The sequence below is a fragment of the Crocuta crocuta genome, unplaced genomic scaffold (genome assembly GCF_008692635.1).
Source record: "Crocuta crocuta isolate KB4526 unplaced genomic scaffold, BGI_CrCroc_1.0 scaffold26, whole genome shotgun sequence".
In the NCBI taxonomy this organism is placed as follows: domain Eukaryota; kingdom Metazoa; phylum Chordata; class Mammalia; order Carnivora; family Hyaenidae; genus Crocuta; species Crocuta crocuta.
Genome location: NW_027532249.1, coordinates 10,626,166 through 10,644,793, shown reverse-complemented (window position 1 = coordinate 10,644,793; position 18,628 = coordinate 10,626,166).

The following is an 18,628-nucleotide window of genomic DNA, read 5'->3' as shown; positions in this document are numbered from 1 at the left end:
TCTTCTGCCACTCTGTAAATTATATTAACAGAATCCCTAGGAAAAAAGCTGTTTGAACATTTCTACAGGCTATTTTATCTGTCCCTGCTCTGGAGAAGAGAGATCAAGTTAACATCTGGAATTTCTAGGAAATTTCTATCCCTAACACACACACATATGTGTGGTTATCAGAAGACTCAGAAACACTTTTCTGGTGGACACTATGTCAGGAAGTGGTTGCATCCACGTATGACTGCACACCTATAGGAATAGCACCTTCTCCAGATGATGGCTAGAGGCATACTGTGTGAAAAGGAGCTGGGAAAACACACCTACTCAGATAACATATACATATTAACTGAAATATTGTTCTTCTTCAAGTTGTACTCTGTTCAATTATCACATATCTTAAAGCATAACTAGAAAACAAGAGTAGGGAGAAAAACATTAATGGAATGCCTACTGCTTACTGGGTATTATATCAGACATATTTATTACATCATCACACTTAATAATACAATCATGTCAAATTTGTAGTCTTATTCCCATTTGGCATACAAGGCAAAGTAAGATAGAATGAACTGCCTAAGATTTTTAAAGCTATAAATAGAAACATAGAGATATGAATCAATTTCTATTTGACTATAAATGAAGTCACTATACCAAACCATAACACCTATTGCTTACTGAGAGTGTATCATGTTTCAAGCCTATGGTAAATATCCTTACAACAATGCTGTAAATGTTATTATTTCCCATCTTACAGAGAAGAAAAACAAAGTTTAAGAGATTAAGTAACAACCAAGGGCACAGAATTTTGATGGCTGGAGTCAAGATAGAAATGCATTATTTGTGCAACCCCAGACTCTATTTACCACTACTCTATCCTTCCTCTCTATTTACAATTCTTACCTAGAAATTTTACTCACACTGGGACTTGTCAGATTATAATCTTTGACCCACTGAGTCTTAGGCTAACTAAACAGAATTACTTTACAATATCTATACATCTTATTTACTTCAAGATTTCAGTACTGTGACAGAGTTTATAATAACCTATCTGATAATGACTACTGGGACCAACATGTAGTTCAAAACTGTAGAGTTTATTGTCCTGTTGCAATAAAGGAAGACACTCTATTAAAAAAATTCCTCTCCCAAACACAGAAATAGATATGGTTATTGTAGGAATTGGGGGTGGGGTAGAGAAGTGAGGAGTTCAAATAATTTTATTAAGCAGTGCTTGGCTCAGGGGAAAGCTGGTCTGTGTGTAAAAAGGTTAATATCAGTCAGTTTTGGATGTCAAAGTAGATTCAGGTTATGTTTCTGTGGAAAATACAATGTGAAGATAAATACAGAATATTACATCTGGAAATTCCTTACATAGAACTCAGCAAGACTGCACCTGTGCATCAGAGACTCAGATCACTCAATCACGAGAGGGCTGTTCTGTGCTTGGTGTAAGTGGTATCAAACAGCAGGGTTTCTGAAAGTCTATAGTTTTAGGTTTTGCAGAAATAAGTTCTGTCCTTTTGTTAATGAACAAATGTGTATTTTACAGGTTTACAGGGTGCAGCATGCACCTTTTCAAGCCTACTTCACAAAATGCATAGTTATCTCTCTTCTCCAAACTGCATTCCTTCCCAGCACCTCCCTAGTTTAACACAATTCCCATGTCCTTTAGTGTCTGAAATCCCATGACAAGCCAGGGGGTACCCTGCAGATGTGATCAGGAGAGTAGGAGAGAGCAAGAGAGTGAGTCACTGCGGGATGATGTCACTGAGGAAGGTAGAAGATCCCCGGATGGTGAGCGGGGCACAGCAATGGGTTTGTGCGGATTGGAAGGTATAGTCATCTGGCAGTATAAAGGAAAGAATGCAAAGAAAGAATATGTCCATCTTGCCTTTTCTGTGAGTCAGTGGGAGGAGGTAGCATGGTCCTTCACTGGAAAGTTCTTTAAGGGATGTTTTGTTGTCTAAGAAAGCATTATTAGTTTTAAAAGAGGAGGAGGCAAAAAGCAATGAAAAGGAATGTAAAAGTTTTCCTTACTCAAAAGCACAGTGGAAAAGACTGGCAGGGAAAAATGATAGGAGACAAGTGGTCTTTGGAAGGGAGGATAGCAACCATGGTCTTTCAGCTGCATAAGGGTTTCAGAAGTAAGATGTTAGCAATATAACCAAAGGAACTGATTAAATGTAAGAGAAGAGAATGCTAAGGTAATAAAATTTAGCTATTAGGAAAGTCTGCTGAATTTACCGTCCCCAAATTACAAACTCAAGAGTTATACCCTAGATGGGGCAGAAACTACTAGACAGCCCTTAACACTTGCTCTCCACTCACCCTTTCTGTCCTATCATAGAAGCTCCAATTCCAGGTGGGCACATGACTGTGTAAATAAACACTACATTTCCCAGCCTCCCTTGATACTGGATGTGTGTCTGTGACTAATTTATGACCAACAGTGTATAAGCAGACATGAAATGTAAAGCTTCCAGGAAATGCCCTTTATTGCTCTTTTTTTTCTTTTTTCCTGGTTCTTTTGCTTATGATGGTTGGAACTTGAGCAACATCCTGGATCATGACATAGACATACGAGCCATATGCTGAGGAAGGCAGACCAACAACCTACAAGTCTCCCTGATGATTCTGTGAAGCCAACACACCAGAGCTGGCCAGCCAATCACCAGTCATCTTCTTCATGAGCAAAAGTAAGCAATTTTTTTTAATCCACTGTCATTTGTGACTTTGTCACTCAGAGTCAAACACAATTCTAAATAACACACAGGTCCTTTGCTTTAATAGCAAAGCCCTAGGATTGGACAATGACTTTAAAGTTAGAGGCAATAAACTATAGTGGTCAAGAGCACAAATCCTTTCTCTGCCACTAACTGTATATATTTGGCCAAATTATTTTGCTTCTCTTTGCCTCAATCTCCACATATGTAACATGAGAATAATTACAGAACCTATTCTCTAGGGTTGTTGTGAGGAGAAAATGAGTTAATATACGCGAAAAGCTTAGCACAACACCTGGTGAACAGCAAATGCTATTAACCAACCTATCTAATAAAAAATAGTTAATTGCCATAAATAGCTAAACTTAAGGTTAGACAACAGAATGAACTCTTGGGCTAGGAGAACAAAGTTACTAGGGGAAGGCTCTTGATGTTCCTCCATACAGTTCTGGAAAGAGAATTTATCACCATGAGTTATCTTTCCCATGGATCATTTTAAATGTGTAAGCAGAACTGGAGTAATTCAAATTTAGGGTTTGCAAATGTCACTACAACTGTCAATGAAACGGAAAACTCTAATGTATTTAAAGAAATAACCTGGAGTGTCTTTTTCCATTATATTGGTTGCCTCTCAGTGCTGACTGCTTTAGTTGATAATGAATAACTTTCAGTAATTATCTAATATAATTTTCCTATCTATTTCATCAATATACAGATGGGTCATAAAATAAGCCTTGAAGTAAACGACTAAATATTTTTTTTAATATATTTTTTTAATATTTTTATTTATTTCTAGGAGAGAGAGAGAGAGAGAGAGACAGCGTGAGCAGGGGAGGGTCAGAGAGAGAGGGAGACACAGAATCGGAAACAGGCTCCAGGCTCTGAGCTGGCAGTCAGCACAGAGCCCGACGCAGGGCTCGAACCCACAAACCGCGAGATCATGACCTAAGTGAAAGTCGGACGCTTACCGACTAAGCCACCCAGGCGCCCCTTTTTAAAAAAGGTCTTCACACATTATTTTTAAAATTCCTGCAAGAGGAAAAATTATAATTTTCTGAAGAACTTTCCAGATAATGTTGCAGATAAGAAAATTTTTAACAGTTCTTTTAACCTATAGACTTTTGTATAAACCAAACAGGGATATGAGAACATCTTTTCAGGAAAGTGAATAGGTTAAAACTTTATGACTGGCAGAACCACAGTCAAGGCTACCCCTTTTCCCTCATATTCCCTTACTGTCAGGTTTTATCTTTTTTTCATTGATATGTTATCTCGGTCTTTAAACAGCTTCTCTCCACAGAGTGAAAATATGCTGGCCATATTCATATCAGTATGAAGATAAATTTATAAATAGGAAGCTTGAAAGGTCTGGCTGGGAAAATACAAAAGCTCAAGGAGGATTCATACAGGATGAGCAGCTGGCCTTTCTTCTTGTAGAATTGCAGTTTATAAACTTCCTCTCTCTGTGAGGCTTTTGCACCATACTGGGAGACTTCCAAATATAACTCCATTACAGAACCATGTGAAGAAGCTAAAAAACATTCATGCTGATCCACAGTATAAAATGTGTGACGTTCGATATTTGTCAAAACATTTCACCTTTGCAGCTGCTGAACCTATAGTGACAAGGACTAAGAACTGGACAACAGGAACACCATTAGTACTCACTGGAGAAAGGTGGAGGGAAGTTTGAGATGGATCTTTAAGAATGGAAGACATATCTCCAAACAAACAATGATAGCAACAAAAAAAACAGTGCCTGTTGGATATTTAAAATATATTAAAATAATTTTCTGGTATTAAATCCCTAAGTATTCTAAAGTTTTGGGTTTTTTTCCCCTTAGCCCACAGATCTTTACAGTCAACAACATTTAGTAAGTTCCTCTTGCACTTGGAACTTTACTGGGAATCTTGTATTTTATTTTCACTCAGAGATATATTCTACCAAATTCTTCCCATTCCAAGCCCACAAACACAGACTTGTGGATGCTGAATGTACACCATAGCTTCTACCCTTAGCAGGCAAGACTATTAGAAAGATTTAATGTTTTGCTCTTCAAGCTTCACAAAGATTTAATGTTTTGCTGTTCAAGCATCACAATGAGTATGGGGGCAATTAACTGAAGGAGTTCATTCAAAAATCAGGGTAACTCAATTAGAAGCATGACCAGGACACACCTGGAACTTTTTTTTGTTTGCCTTAGATTTTTAATTGTATGAGATTTTATTTTTAAATTCTGCTCCCATCTTTTCTAGCCAGAGTTCTGCTTAAGTTACTTTGGTAACTAAAGAATACCAGAAATCTCTCAGACTCAATACAAAGGCTGAAGAAGCAATTGGACCAAAAGTGATAGAAGTCAAGTAACTGAAACTTCAGTTGAAATCACGCCATCAACTGAATCTCGTCAAAATGCCTCTGCCAATGGCAGTGGTATGGCTGCCATTAACAACATGGGTTACCACCACTGCTATCAGGTTAGCCACCAGTGTGTGTGTAAGACATGGGGCTCACAGTGGTGAGCCAATACTTACAGTTCCTCTGCCACCATCAGTAAAACACTGATGTTACTGAACGTCATATGGCTGTTAGAATCCCATCCTCTATTTACAAGGTGCTACTGCTACCACCTCAGACAGAATTCTTAACTGTTTATTACTGTTATTATTGTTATTATTATTTCTTCTGGACAGCAAGATTATAGGTAGGAGCATGTGATTGGTTTAAGTTAATAATTCAAATGTTACCTGAGAGAAAATTTGAAGAGGAAAAATATACATCCTCTTCTTCCTCCCAGCTAATTTGAACGTTTCATAAATGACAATTGCAACTACTAAAAAATGTTTTTAAGTAAGTATAATTTCTATATTAAGAAGTGAGATTAAAAGGAATCATATACAATACTTAATTAAAATAAGAGAGGAGCACCTGGGTGGCTCAATCGGTTAAGCATCTGACTCTTGACTGTCTCAAGTCATGATATCACACTCGTGGGACTGAGCCCCATGTTAGGCTCTGTACTGAGTGTGGAATCTGCTTGAGATCCTCTCTTTCCCTCTACCCCTACCCCCTGAAACAAATAATAATAACAATAATAATAATAATAATAAGAGAAAACCAAAACCAAAACAAAACAGAGACAAAAGAGAAAAAGACACCAAGAATTGTGTCTTGAATTGAAAGTCTCAATATTTAGATGCCAGTTCTTCTCAAGTTGATTTATAGATTCATCACAATCCCAATCAAAATCCTAGCAATGAATTTTGTAGATGTCAACAAACTGATTCTGGGATTTAAATGGAAAAGTGAAATACCTAGAATAGCTATCAAAATACTGAAAAAGAAGAGCAAAGTTGTAGGACTCACACTATCTTATACTATAAGCCTACAGTAATTAAGCCAGTGTGGTACTGGCTAAAGAATAGATATATAGGCCAAAGAACAAAATTGAGAGTCCAGAAATAGATTCACACAAGTAAAATCAACTGACCTTTGTAAAAGGATCAAAGGTAATTCAGTGGACAAAGTATTATCGTATCAGCAAATGGTGCTGGAACAATTGGACTTCCGTATGCAAAATCTGAATCTAGACTCAGACCTTACAGCTTTCACAGAAATTAAATCAAAACAGGTTATGGAATTAAAGGTGAAATGCAAAAAAAAAAAAAAAAAAATTAAAACATCTAGAGAAACTTAGGTTTCCAGAGTTATTTGTACAAAGCACAGTCAAATTTTTAAAAACAATGAAACTACTCTGTGGAATAATATAATAGTAGATATATGACACTGCATTTGTCAAAATCCACTAAACTTTACACTATCTATAATGAATCTTAATGAGTGCAAATTTTAAAAGTAATCTAGGGGCGCATGGGTGGCTTAGTCGGTTAAGCGTCCGACTTTCGCTTGGGTCATGATCTCGCTGTTTGTGGGTTCGAGCCCCGCGTCGGGCTCTGTGCTGACTGCCAGCTCAGAGCCTGGAGCCTGTTTCAGTCTGTGACTCCCTCTCTCTCTCTGACCCTCCCCTGCTCACGCTGTCTCTCTCTCTCTCCTAGAAATAAAAAATAAATAAATAAAAGTAATCTAAAAATAATTGAAGGATCTCACAATGGAATGTAGAATGTGATGAAAGAATTTAGCTGTTTTATAAATGTATGAAATAGGGGCACCTGGGTTGCTTAGTTGGTTAAGGGTCCAACTTTGGCTTAGGTCATGAACTCAAGGTTCGTGAGTTCGAGCCCTGCCTTGGGCTTTGTGCTGACAGCTCAGAGCCTGAAGCCTGCTTCAGATTCAGTGTCTCCCTCTCTCTGCCCCTCCCCTACTTGTTATCTCTCACTCTCTCTCTCTCTCTCTCTCCTCCACAAAATGAATAAACATTAAAAATAATAATGGTAATAAATGTATGAAACAACCTAACTGATGGATTTCAGGGGAAAAATGCTAATCTATGTAACTTTGGAATTGAGCTCCCATGGGAGTATGGACTAACAATTATAATATGGCTTTACAGATACACTGGAATTGAATAATTTAATAAATGAATGGCAGATGATGGTAGCCAGGTTTCTTGCTGTTTGAGTTGGAATTTATATTTTTTAATTTATTTTGAGAGAGAAAAAGCATACATGTACATGGATGAGAGAGCCAGGGACAGGGGTGGANGGGGGGGAGAGGGAAAGAGTTCCAAGCAGGCTCTGCACTGTCAGTATGGAGCCTGATATAAGTCTCAAACCCAGGAACCATTAGATCATGACCTGAGCGAAAATTAAGAGTCAGACGCTCAACAGACTGAGCCACCCAGGTGCTGCGAGTTTGAATTTAGAAATAAATGATTCGAGGAGGCTTGAATGGCAGTCTAGAATAATATATATGGTAATAGATTACAGTTGTAGATGTCAATATGAACTCATGTTAGCTTAACATTTACACAGATGGCTGTATATAGTAATATTTTACAGATATGTGTATACATACAGGTTAGTATACAGATATGTCCTTGCTTTAATCTGAAGAGGGTGTCTAGAAGCAATAACATCCCAGTAACAATAAGAACATCCAAGGCCCAAATCCTGGTTTCTAACACAATTCCCCAATAAAAGGAACCAGGGCTTCTTAGAGAAATGGCTGATTCTAGGATCAGGGCAGAATATATAAGAGATGAGTCTAAAACATACTATAGTATGAAAACTGTAGGAAAAGGCTTTAAAAATTTTACATTAATGGGATATATCAAAGGGGCCTATATGTCAACTGAAATATCTCTGAATGGCCAATTCTGGAAAATTTTCATCAACAAAATAAAGTAGTATTGGACTAGGACCCAAAGTATAAAATAAAATATTCTTGAGTCCATATTGTTATAGTAAATGATTAAATGGGGCGCCTGGGTGGCTCAGTCGATTAAGCGTCCAACTTCATTTCAGGTCATGATCTCATGGTTTGGGGATTCGAGCCCTGTGTCAGGCACTGTGCTGACAGCTCAGAGCCTAGAGCCTGCTTTGGATTCTGTGTCTTCCTCTCTCTCTGACCCTCCCCTGCTCATGCCGTCTCTTCTGTCTCTCTCAAAAATAAATAAAACATTTAAAAAAATTTTTTAAATAAGTAAGTGATTAAATAAATAAATAAATGGTGAGAAACAAATCTCCAGTACAGCAAAATTTCAAATAATTTATGTAGATACTTTGCTCTTAAGCAAAAGCCGTATTTGTTAAGTGCAGGGGGCACATAGGGATTTCCTTCCAAGAACAGAGAATGGAAAGGGGCGGGGGTAAAAGTAAAAGAGTAAATTTAAAGTGGAGAAATTGGACAAACACTATCAGTCTAGTGATCAAGATTAATATCAATATCAATAGCAATATCATGTTGATAAGTATGTACATTTGATATGATGCAATGAAAAGGATACTTCAACTCTGTGGTCTTCCTCATAAACACTATGACTCTAGAATAATCATAAGAAAAATTTTAGACAAATTCCAAATTAGTGATAGTCTAAAAAATATCTGACCAATACTCTTCAAAACTCTCAAGGTCATCTAAAACAAGGCAAGTTGGGAAATTGTCACAATAAAAAGGAAACTAGGGAGACATGACAACTAAATATAATGCAATATCACAGATGGGACTTTGAACAGAGAAAAGACATTATGTAAAAACTTAGGAAATCTGCATGAAGTTTGGATTTTAGTTAATAATAATGTATCGATATTGTTGTAATAATTATATTACATTTACCATACTCATGTAAAATGTTAATAAACTGGACATGGAATATATGAGAATTATCTTGAATCTGAATTATCTTATAATTTTTCTCTAAATGTAAAAATGTGCCAAAATACACTCTGAGATTTGGAGTGGTTAATATGCTGTCAACAATCTTCCTGTTTTAGAAAGATAAATACTGAAAGCAATAAAGTAGAACAAATCCACAATACCAAGTTTGGCCACAATAACTAATGATGAAGTATAGCCACAATAAATAAAGGTGAAAAAAATAGCCAGTAGCAGGAATAGAGGCTAACAGATGAACTGAAGAGTTCATACATAACATATGATGAAGGAACCAGGAGGACTTTAATTAATATAGCTTCCACATTGTCATAAAACATATAAATCACAAAGCAAAAGGGAAATTTCCCAAACATGAAAGGCCAAAAATGAAATTCTAAAATTGCTGCAAAGATAAAGGGAATAGATCCTAAGTCACCTGTGTTTAAGTTTTAATCATACTTCTCTCAACTTACTGAAGTAACAGACTGCCAGGAATTCAGACAGACCTAAGGTTAAATCCTGAATTTACTACTTATTATCATATGACTTTTGCACAGTTAAGTCTCAGTATCTTAATCTACAATTGAATATAATTTCTTCTTTGGAGAATTATTATTTAAAGATTAAAAGAGTAAATGTAAGTCAAGTGCCTGACATGAGTCCTATGAAATAGCAATCCTTTTGTTTCATATTTATGAAGCAAAAATTATTCCAAAATACATTCTTATGTATTCCAGAAACAAAGAATGAAGCTCTAAAAGAAACAGAAGCCAACTTGAAAGAGCTCTCAATGGCAGATTAGAATAATTTGAGCAACACATTATTTTAATGTATTGGCTCTCATCTCAAAGTATAATGTAAAATATACATTAGTGATATTGATATCAACAAATGAATAAATAAAATGATTAAACAAATGAATGGGAGAGAAGGGACAATCATCGTTACAGAAAATTTTCAAATATTATGTAGATACTACCCCATCAGGAGGTGATCCTTAAGTCTTTTCTCCTTAAATGTTGCCTGGACTTAGTGGTTCATTTCCAAAGAATAAAGTGTACATATTGTATGATTCTAACAATATGGTATTCTGGAAAAGGCAAAATTATGGAGACAGTAAAAAGAGCAGTGGTTTCTAGGGACTGGGGTGGAGGTGGAAGGAAGCAAGGATGAACAGGCAGAGCAGAGGATTTTTAAGGCAGTGAAAATATTCCGTATAATACTATAATGGTAGATACATGTCATTATATGTTTATCCAAACCCATAGAACATATGCCACCAAAAGTGAACCATAAACTAAAGTATGGACCCCAGGTGGTAATACTGAATCAATATAGGTTCACTGATTGTAAAAAATGTACATGCATGTTTGGGAGTTTATGGGAAAATTTCTGTGCCTTTTGCTCAATAGTGCTGTGAATCTAAAACTATTATAAAAATTAAAGTCTACTTAATAAATGAATGAAGTATAGAAATAGAAAAAGAGTTTAACTTTGTAGTGAAGAAACCTGGCAGGCACAATCTTAGCTAAGTGATTAAGACAAATATGACTGCTGCTTGTGGATCTCACATAACCCCTGGTATGATGAGATGGGGAGACGCTTCAATCTGAGTGGTGTTCTCTGTAGAAACCCATAAGGCCAGTTTAAAATGGAGAAATATCAGTCAAACCCAGATTAAGGAATATTCTACAAAACAACTGACCAGGATATTGCAAATTATTAAAAAATTTTTTATAGTTTTTATTTATTTTTGAGACAGAGAGAGACAGAGCATGAGCAGGGTGCAGACACAAAATCTGAAACAGGCTCCAGGCTCTGAGCTGTCAGCATAGAACCCAATGCAGGGCTCGAACCCACGAACCCCGAGATCATAACCTGGGCCAAAGTCGGACACTTAACCAACTGAGCCATCCAGGTGCCTCAAAAATGACCAAAGTTTTAAAAAAACACTGAGGTTGGGAAATCTGGGTGGCTCAGTAGGTTGAGTGACCAACTCTTGATTTCAACTCAGGTCATGATCTCATGGTTCATGAGATTATGCCTCGAGTCAGGCTCTGTACTGTCAGCACAGATTGTCTCTCTCCCTCACTCTCTCTGTCCCTCTCCTGCTTGTACTCTGTCTCTCTTAAAATAAAAATAAATAAGTAAACATTTAAAAACACAAAAACTGTAAACCTGTCATAGATTAGAGGAGACAAAGGAGATGTGAAAACTAACTGCAATGTGATATCCTGGATTAGATTCTAAAACAGAAAAAAGACATTAGAGGAAAACCTGGTATAATTCAAATAAAGTCTGCAATTTAGTTAATATGATTTACCGGTGTTAATACTTAGTTTTGACAAATGTACCATGTTACATAAGTGTGTATCATTAAGGTCTTCCATTAGGTGAAGTGAAGGAAAATGGGAATTCTCTGTACTGTTTTTTTCAAATGTTCTGTAAATCAATAATTATTCCAAAATGAATTTATTTTTCAAAAATTAAAAAATAATTATGGTGAGATAAAAGATTAAAAGCATTAAAATTAAAGTTTAAAATTTATGAGATGAAATATTAAGACAGTGGATGTTGAGAAAGGTAGGAATTACTAGGAATTAAGAATTTTAAGAAGCTAATATATGTATATATTTATGTATACCTTTGTAATGTATATGTATATTTATATACACACACATAAATGAAAAAGATTAAAGGAATTATTGTTAAGGATTATTTTGTGTCTGGGGATGAGAGAGAATTGAGTAAATAAAAAATGTGGAATAAAAACCACCCAAGAGTAAAATCCACCAATTAGGTGCTTAATATTTTGAAGAAAACTTCAAAAACCCTTGATGGTTTTTTATATATTATAGAATAAATTACACATAGATCATTAACATCATTAAATTCTAAATCATTTTAGTTGCTCTTAATGCAACTATCCCAAATCCTCACCCCAAGTATAAAAAGGTAAATTAGGATAGAGAATCAACATTTTAGCATAAAAATGAAGAAAGGAAGGATTACTTGTAATGCAAACAACAAAGATTTAAAACTTCTTTGTACTATTTTGCTATTGAACTGGTGAGGCAGCCCACTAAATATAAACTCTTTAATCCATTCCTCCAGTCTGTCCTTGGATTAGCAAACAGAAAATGAGATGCTGGTTCTTTTTCCTGGGGGCGTGGGGAGGCTAGTGTTGGGAGCTGCTTTTGCTAGTTGCCTCCTCTATGCCCCTAATTCTTCTCTTTGTTCTTCATGTTCTCCAGTCTCTTTGATCCTCCAGATCAAGAATGGAGGAAGCAACTGGATACAGTAAGTATCAGTTTTGGCAGTGGTGATTTAGGAGGTGGTGGTAGTGGAGAAAATGATTGTGGTGGTGGCACATTAAATTCTGGGAACTATCAACCCTCCAGGGAAAGTATCCTCAGAGGAGATAGGGGACAATTAAAGAGTAAGAGCTCTGTTAGCAAGAGATCTGCGGATTGTAATTTTTTTTCATATTTTCATCTGTTCAAAATATCAAAAAGACATGAAGTAGAAAGGAGATAATTCCAGATATGTATTATCTGGAATGTTTTAGAATGTTCTAGTAGCTGTACATATCAACTTCTGATTCAGCTCTAAAGTGGAAAAAATAATAGGACAGAAACCAATTGAATTGAAAATAGAGCTTATCTGTTTGATAATGCTGGACAATGAATAAACAGGAAAAAAAAAATATAAGATCTGATAAATATACTGAACACAAAAAGAAATAAGCATTATTTCAGATCCACAAGAAAGAATACATTTCTGAGCCATCTCACAGTTTTGACACAAGAAATTCTTAGAAAATGTTTACTTAAAAGCCGAAGAAATAAAAAGGAAGAAATCTAGGACAATAAAAAAACAGAATGAGTTTTTTGTTTTGTTTTATTTTGTTTTGCTTTTTTAAGTGGATCTTCTAGTGCTTGTTCCTAGACCCAAATCTAATACGGGAGTGGTTTACAAGCAATTTTCAGACACCAGTAGAGTATTCTAGAATTCAACTCAATTCTGACTATTCTCATTATCTACCTAGAGGTAGCATCAGATTTCATAGATTAAGGGTTGAGTCCTACAAGCCTGCCTCCAACCCTGGCAATCTCCTACCTCAGATGCCAATTGCAAGCCTCAGGCAGATACCTGTGCTTCTTCCAACCAGCTACAGATTGGAGGTTCCAACAATACCCTCCTTAAATTCAATTAATTTGCTAGAGCAGCTCACAGAACTCAGGGAAACACTTAGGCTTACCAATTCATTAAAGAATGTGATAAAAGACAAGGGCCAGACAGCAGAGATGCATTGGGTGAGGGGTGAGGGAAAGGGCGTGGACCTTCCATGCCATCTCCACGCCATTCTTCCCATACATCCATGTGTTTGCCAACCAAGAAGTTCTCCAAACCCAATCTTTTTGGGTTTTCATGGAGGCATCATTATCTAGGCCTGATATGGTTGATTAAATAACTGGCCATTGGTTGATTCAACCTCCAGCCCCTTTCTTCCTCTAGGTGTGGGACTGGAAGTCCCAACCCTCTGACCATACATTGGTTCTCCTGGCAACCAGCCATACCTGTGGGTGGGGGTCCAAAAGTTACCTTTTTAAACATAAGATCCTTTTTCATCCTTATCACTTGAAATTCCAAGGGTTATCTGAGCCAGGAACCTTGAATGAATACCAAATACACATTGAGAAATATATCTTGGTCACCTGAATGACCAAATACATATATTCTTATAAAGCACAATATCACTGTGGTTATCTGCTGTCTTAACTTACTCAGCCTCCCTTCCCTTTATCTCTGCTAACAAATACTTTTTTTTCTGTAACCTGGAAATGTTCTTCTCCCACATAGTGAGACTGTCAATCATATGCTGGCTTCCATGCCTTATAAAACCAGCCTGGGTCCTGTGATGTCCCATAACCTGGAGATGCATTGATATGTCCAGGAGTAGTCATATCCCAGAGCAAAAGTCTTTGATCTGGCACAATATAGAATCTTGGAGAGAAGGAATCTCTCTTTCTGAGATCATGGGTCTGTACAGGGAATCAGAGGAGTCAGGCAGTGCTTATGTGCACATAATTTATCTACAATCACAATGACAAGTGAGCTTCAGTTCACAAATGAGAAGATTGAGACTCAAAGAGATTACCCCTACTATAAGTTCAATCAGCAATTAAGCAGAACCCTGGGAGCTTTCAGAAGATATCAATAGCTTTTATTATTAAGAAAATGACACAAAATTATTATATGCTTATTCCTTTGACCTATTGCTCAACTTCTGAAGAACTTATGCTATACAGTAAATCACCATAGAAAAGATAAAAAAGTGACTATTCCTCCAAAGTCATATAATCTTGCTCAGACTCACTTTTTCTATTAGAAAAATAAAACTGGTGAGAAGAGCATTAAATAATACCTATTATCATATATAATTGAGTGAACTCAAGAATGTATATGCCTGAGATTTAAATAGTGCCTCTATATCAACCACATTGTCTCACACTTTCCAAAGGGAAACAGATGTCTTCATTTCAAGCCTGTCAGAGATCTTGCTTGCACAGTGTTGTTACTACTGCCATGCACTCTGTCACAGCATATGTCACCAGTTGAGTGGTTACCTAAGCAATACCTGCCCTTGAATGTGAGCACAGTATTGGATAATCTCTCAACTGCCAACTTAGTCTGTGTTCACTCTCCAGGCTGAGATGATATATAAAAATGTAGCCTCTGACCACATCTAATGCAGTCCATGTCAATGGTATGTCAGCTCCCCAATAAGCTGAATTCAGATTTTTGCCTAGGCCAATAATGTTAGCCATAAAAACAAAGCTGTCTTCAGCAGCCCACCTGGTATTAAAATGTATGTGACAGACTCTTACTGATTTGCCACCTGAATGAATCATTTGGCAGGAAGTTTTCTCCAATGTTATAATTTAGTTTTCACATACACCCACAACACCTAGGCTAAAATCAAAACAAAGTTCTGTATTAAGAACTAATACGTTCCAGAAATATTCATTAAAATGACTCCTTTTCTATGTCTTCCTTTTCAAATAAGAAACTATTCAGAGGTAGTAAGTTGATCGATATCACAATCTAGCAAAGGACAGAGCTGGAAATCAAACCCAAGCCTTATAAACAGGAAAAAAATCTCTCTGTAGTACAACTACTTTATCTAGAGTTTTATGACCTATATCCTAACGTATACAAAAGAAGTTAAAGAAAAAAAATATGCATCCTCTCTAGGGGTACAAAAATTTACAGGTTTTCAAAACATATTAGACCTTAGAGCTCATCTTTTTCCCCTGCATCTCAGTGGAATAACCTCTTCTGTGATGACCTGACAGGTGATTGCTCAATCTTTGAACACTCCTGGGGGCACAGTGACAAAGAACACACTGTGTTATAAAATAGTCCATTCAATGTTTGGAAATTCCCAAATGTAAGAAAACTTTTTATTCACATTGAACAAAAATATCCCTCTGCTAAATGTCTATCTTTTCTAGTCTCGGGTCACACTGAATAAAGTTAGTGCTTAGTTCACATAATGATCCCTGCAAAAATGAAAGACAGCAATAATGCTTCCCAAAGGCTGCCTTTGGGTGGGATTAATGCTGCATCTTTAATTGTCCCCCAATGTCACACATCTCTGGCACCCATAATGGAACATAATACACCAGCTGTGGACTGACTAATGGGGGGGAGGGGATTTCTCACAAATTGTTCTAAATGCTTTATTTCTGTTTATATAGGCTAAAATTAAATTTGCTATTTTTCTATATGTCAATCATGCCACATTGTTGACTTGCTTATAATAAGTTTGGACTCAGTTAAAACCCCTGATCTCATATAAATAGCTAATAAGTCAGAGCAGTGCATGATAGTTAATATTGAAACTAAGACAAGGAAGTTAACAATTATCCTGTTGAGATTACATAGTGTTAGTTTTAGTACTAACTGAGCATTTAAAAAAGATTATGATTCTTTAAAACCATAATCCTTAATAATAACCAAGAGATACATTTTAATAAGTCTGTAATTTCTCAGGCATTATAAGTCTTAGCTAATGAATGCCCACAAAGGCCCTACAAATTAGGTATTATTCTCTTTTCACATACAAGGAAAACTAGAGTCAGATTATGGTCCCACAATGCAAGTACATGTTTCAGTGAGATTTAAACTCAGGTGTGTTTTGATTTTAAAATCTTAGTTCTTTTGAGTATTATACAGTCTTCTACAGTTTTATGTCAGTCCACCATTTGAAACATGATAAAATGTGAAAATAATAAAATGCAAGTAAAGGCCTTCTATAAGGCTGAAAAAATGTAGAAACCAAAATCTTCACAGTATGGACAATACAATCAGCTATGAATCCACTTAACATTAATATTTTGTTCTGCTTTATCTATCTTACTTACAAAGATATAATAGTAGTCTTGGCCAAATGCCCTATAGAATCTCAATTCACTTTAATTATTTAGTAGCTCTAGGAATCTGTTAATTTTTTAAATAAAGTTTATTTGTTTATTTTTGAGAGGGGGAGGAAGAATGGCTAAGAAAGAAGAAGAGAGAGAATCCCAAGCAGGCATCACACTGTCATCACAGAGCACAGCACAGGGCTTGATCCCACCAACTCTGAGATCATGACCTGAGCTGAAATCAAGAGTCGAATACTTAACTGACTGCGTTTCCAGGCACCTTGACTTTTAACTTTTAAGTAATAGTTTCAGGGTGCCTGGGTGGCTCAGTCAGTTACACATCCAACTCTTGGTTTTAGCTCATGTCATGAGCTCATGGTTTGTGAATTCAAACCCCGCACTGGGTTCTGCCCTGCTTGGGACCTCTCTCTCTCTCTTTCTCTACCTCTCCCTCACTGTGCAGTCTCTCTCTCTAAAAATAAATAAGTAAAACCTAAAAAAGTCAACATGTGTATTCTGATCTAATGGTCGTGCTATATTTTTTAATATTTAGAAACATATATTTAATAACCTCCTCTAAAACTCTGCTATATTCAATATTAAAGACATTGATTTATATTTCCAGTATTCAGTTCATTTGTTCCTTGCTTCCTTTCTTCCATACATATATAAAAAGTGCATTAAATTCCTACTGTAGTCTAGGCAATATGCTTGGTGCTAAAAAGACATGTACACAAACAAATCAGAGTTTAATAGACTAGGGTTAAGAGAGACATGTTAACAACAAGTATAGCAATTTAGCATACATTATAATAAAAATGTACAAACTGTTATGGAAATATAAAGAAGAAATGCATAATATAGTATGGGAGTCATGAAGTTTACATTTGAGTAAACATTTTGAAAATAAGTGGATGCTCCCTAGGGAGACACAGGAGAAGGACAACTCAGTGGTAAAAAACAAAAGTAAAATTACAGAAGCAAAGATCAGTGAACTCTCAGCTGAAGATGAGACATGACAGACAGTGCCACATTTTGAAGCATCTGTAATCCATGTAAAATATCTGGTACTTTGTCATGGGTCATAGGAAGCCACCGAAACATTTTAATGAGATCATATTTATCTCCTAGAAAGATAACTCTTGCAGCCATGTGGAGAATAGATTTGAGGAAGTTGAAACTAGAGCTAAGACAACCAATTAGAAGGATATTAGACTAGATCAGGTAAGAAAGAATGAAAAATTTAGTCTATGAAATTGGCAGAGAAAGACTTGTGAACCATAGTGTGCAATGGGTGTTATGCTGAAGAGCATGGTCCCAGGAGCTATAGATGCACTTACTAGCCACATTATCTTGGATAAACCAATGTTTTTCTCTCATTGTGCTCATCTGACAACGAACCGAAAAGTGTTCATGTATATTAATGATTTAAGATATTTTTCAAGAGGTGTTAGTCATTAATATTATTAATATTTAGAAGAAAGGTCAGTTTTGAGTCTCATATGCACAATAATAAATTCACAGAGTGGTTTTGATAAGTTGCCACAATGCTCACTGGAGGACTCTAGAAGGCTAGATATATTCAGTATCAGAAAGGTACAGAGTTCTATAGCTGTTATTCTCAATGCCATCAAGGAAGAAGAGATAATGAAGTAAAGATTAAGAGGAGAAAAATGTTAAGATTGGCCCTTGGAAGAACATTCTCATTCTGAGGTAGATGCAAGAACTTGCACAGGTGACTTACACAGAGATGTGGGAGAAGAAACTAGGCCAAACACTCTGGAGATCCAAGGGAGTAGAAAGGTTGAAACATAGAAAATGACTCAACAGGTCTAAAGGTGAGAAAGGGGATAGATGAAATGAACACTGGCAGGCATGGTGTAGGTAGGATAGTGTTGGCAGAATGCAAAATACATTGGGTCAAGGAACAATGGAATGAAGGACCTGAAGAAAGTAGACATTGGTTATGCCTTTAGCAAGTGTGGCTGTGAAAACAGCGGTGGCTAATGGAAGAGTATTCTTAAAATAGAAAATGAGAAGACAGTGCAAAAGCAGGCAATAGCTTAGAAAAGAGATCATTTTAAGTTGTATAGGAGTTTAGAGGAATGAGGATATGACATAAGAAGAAGAAAGTCAAGTGTTTCTGCTGAAAAGGAAGGAAATGACATAAAGACAAATAATACTGCAATTTGGTAATGTGGATGGACCCTCTA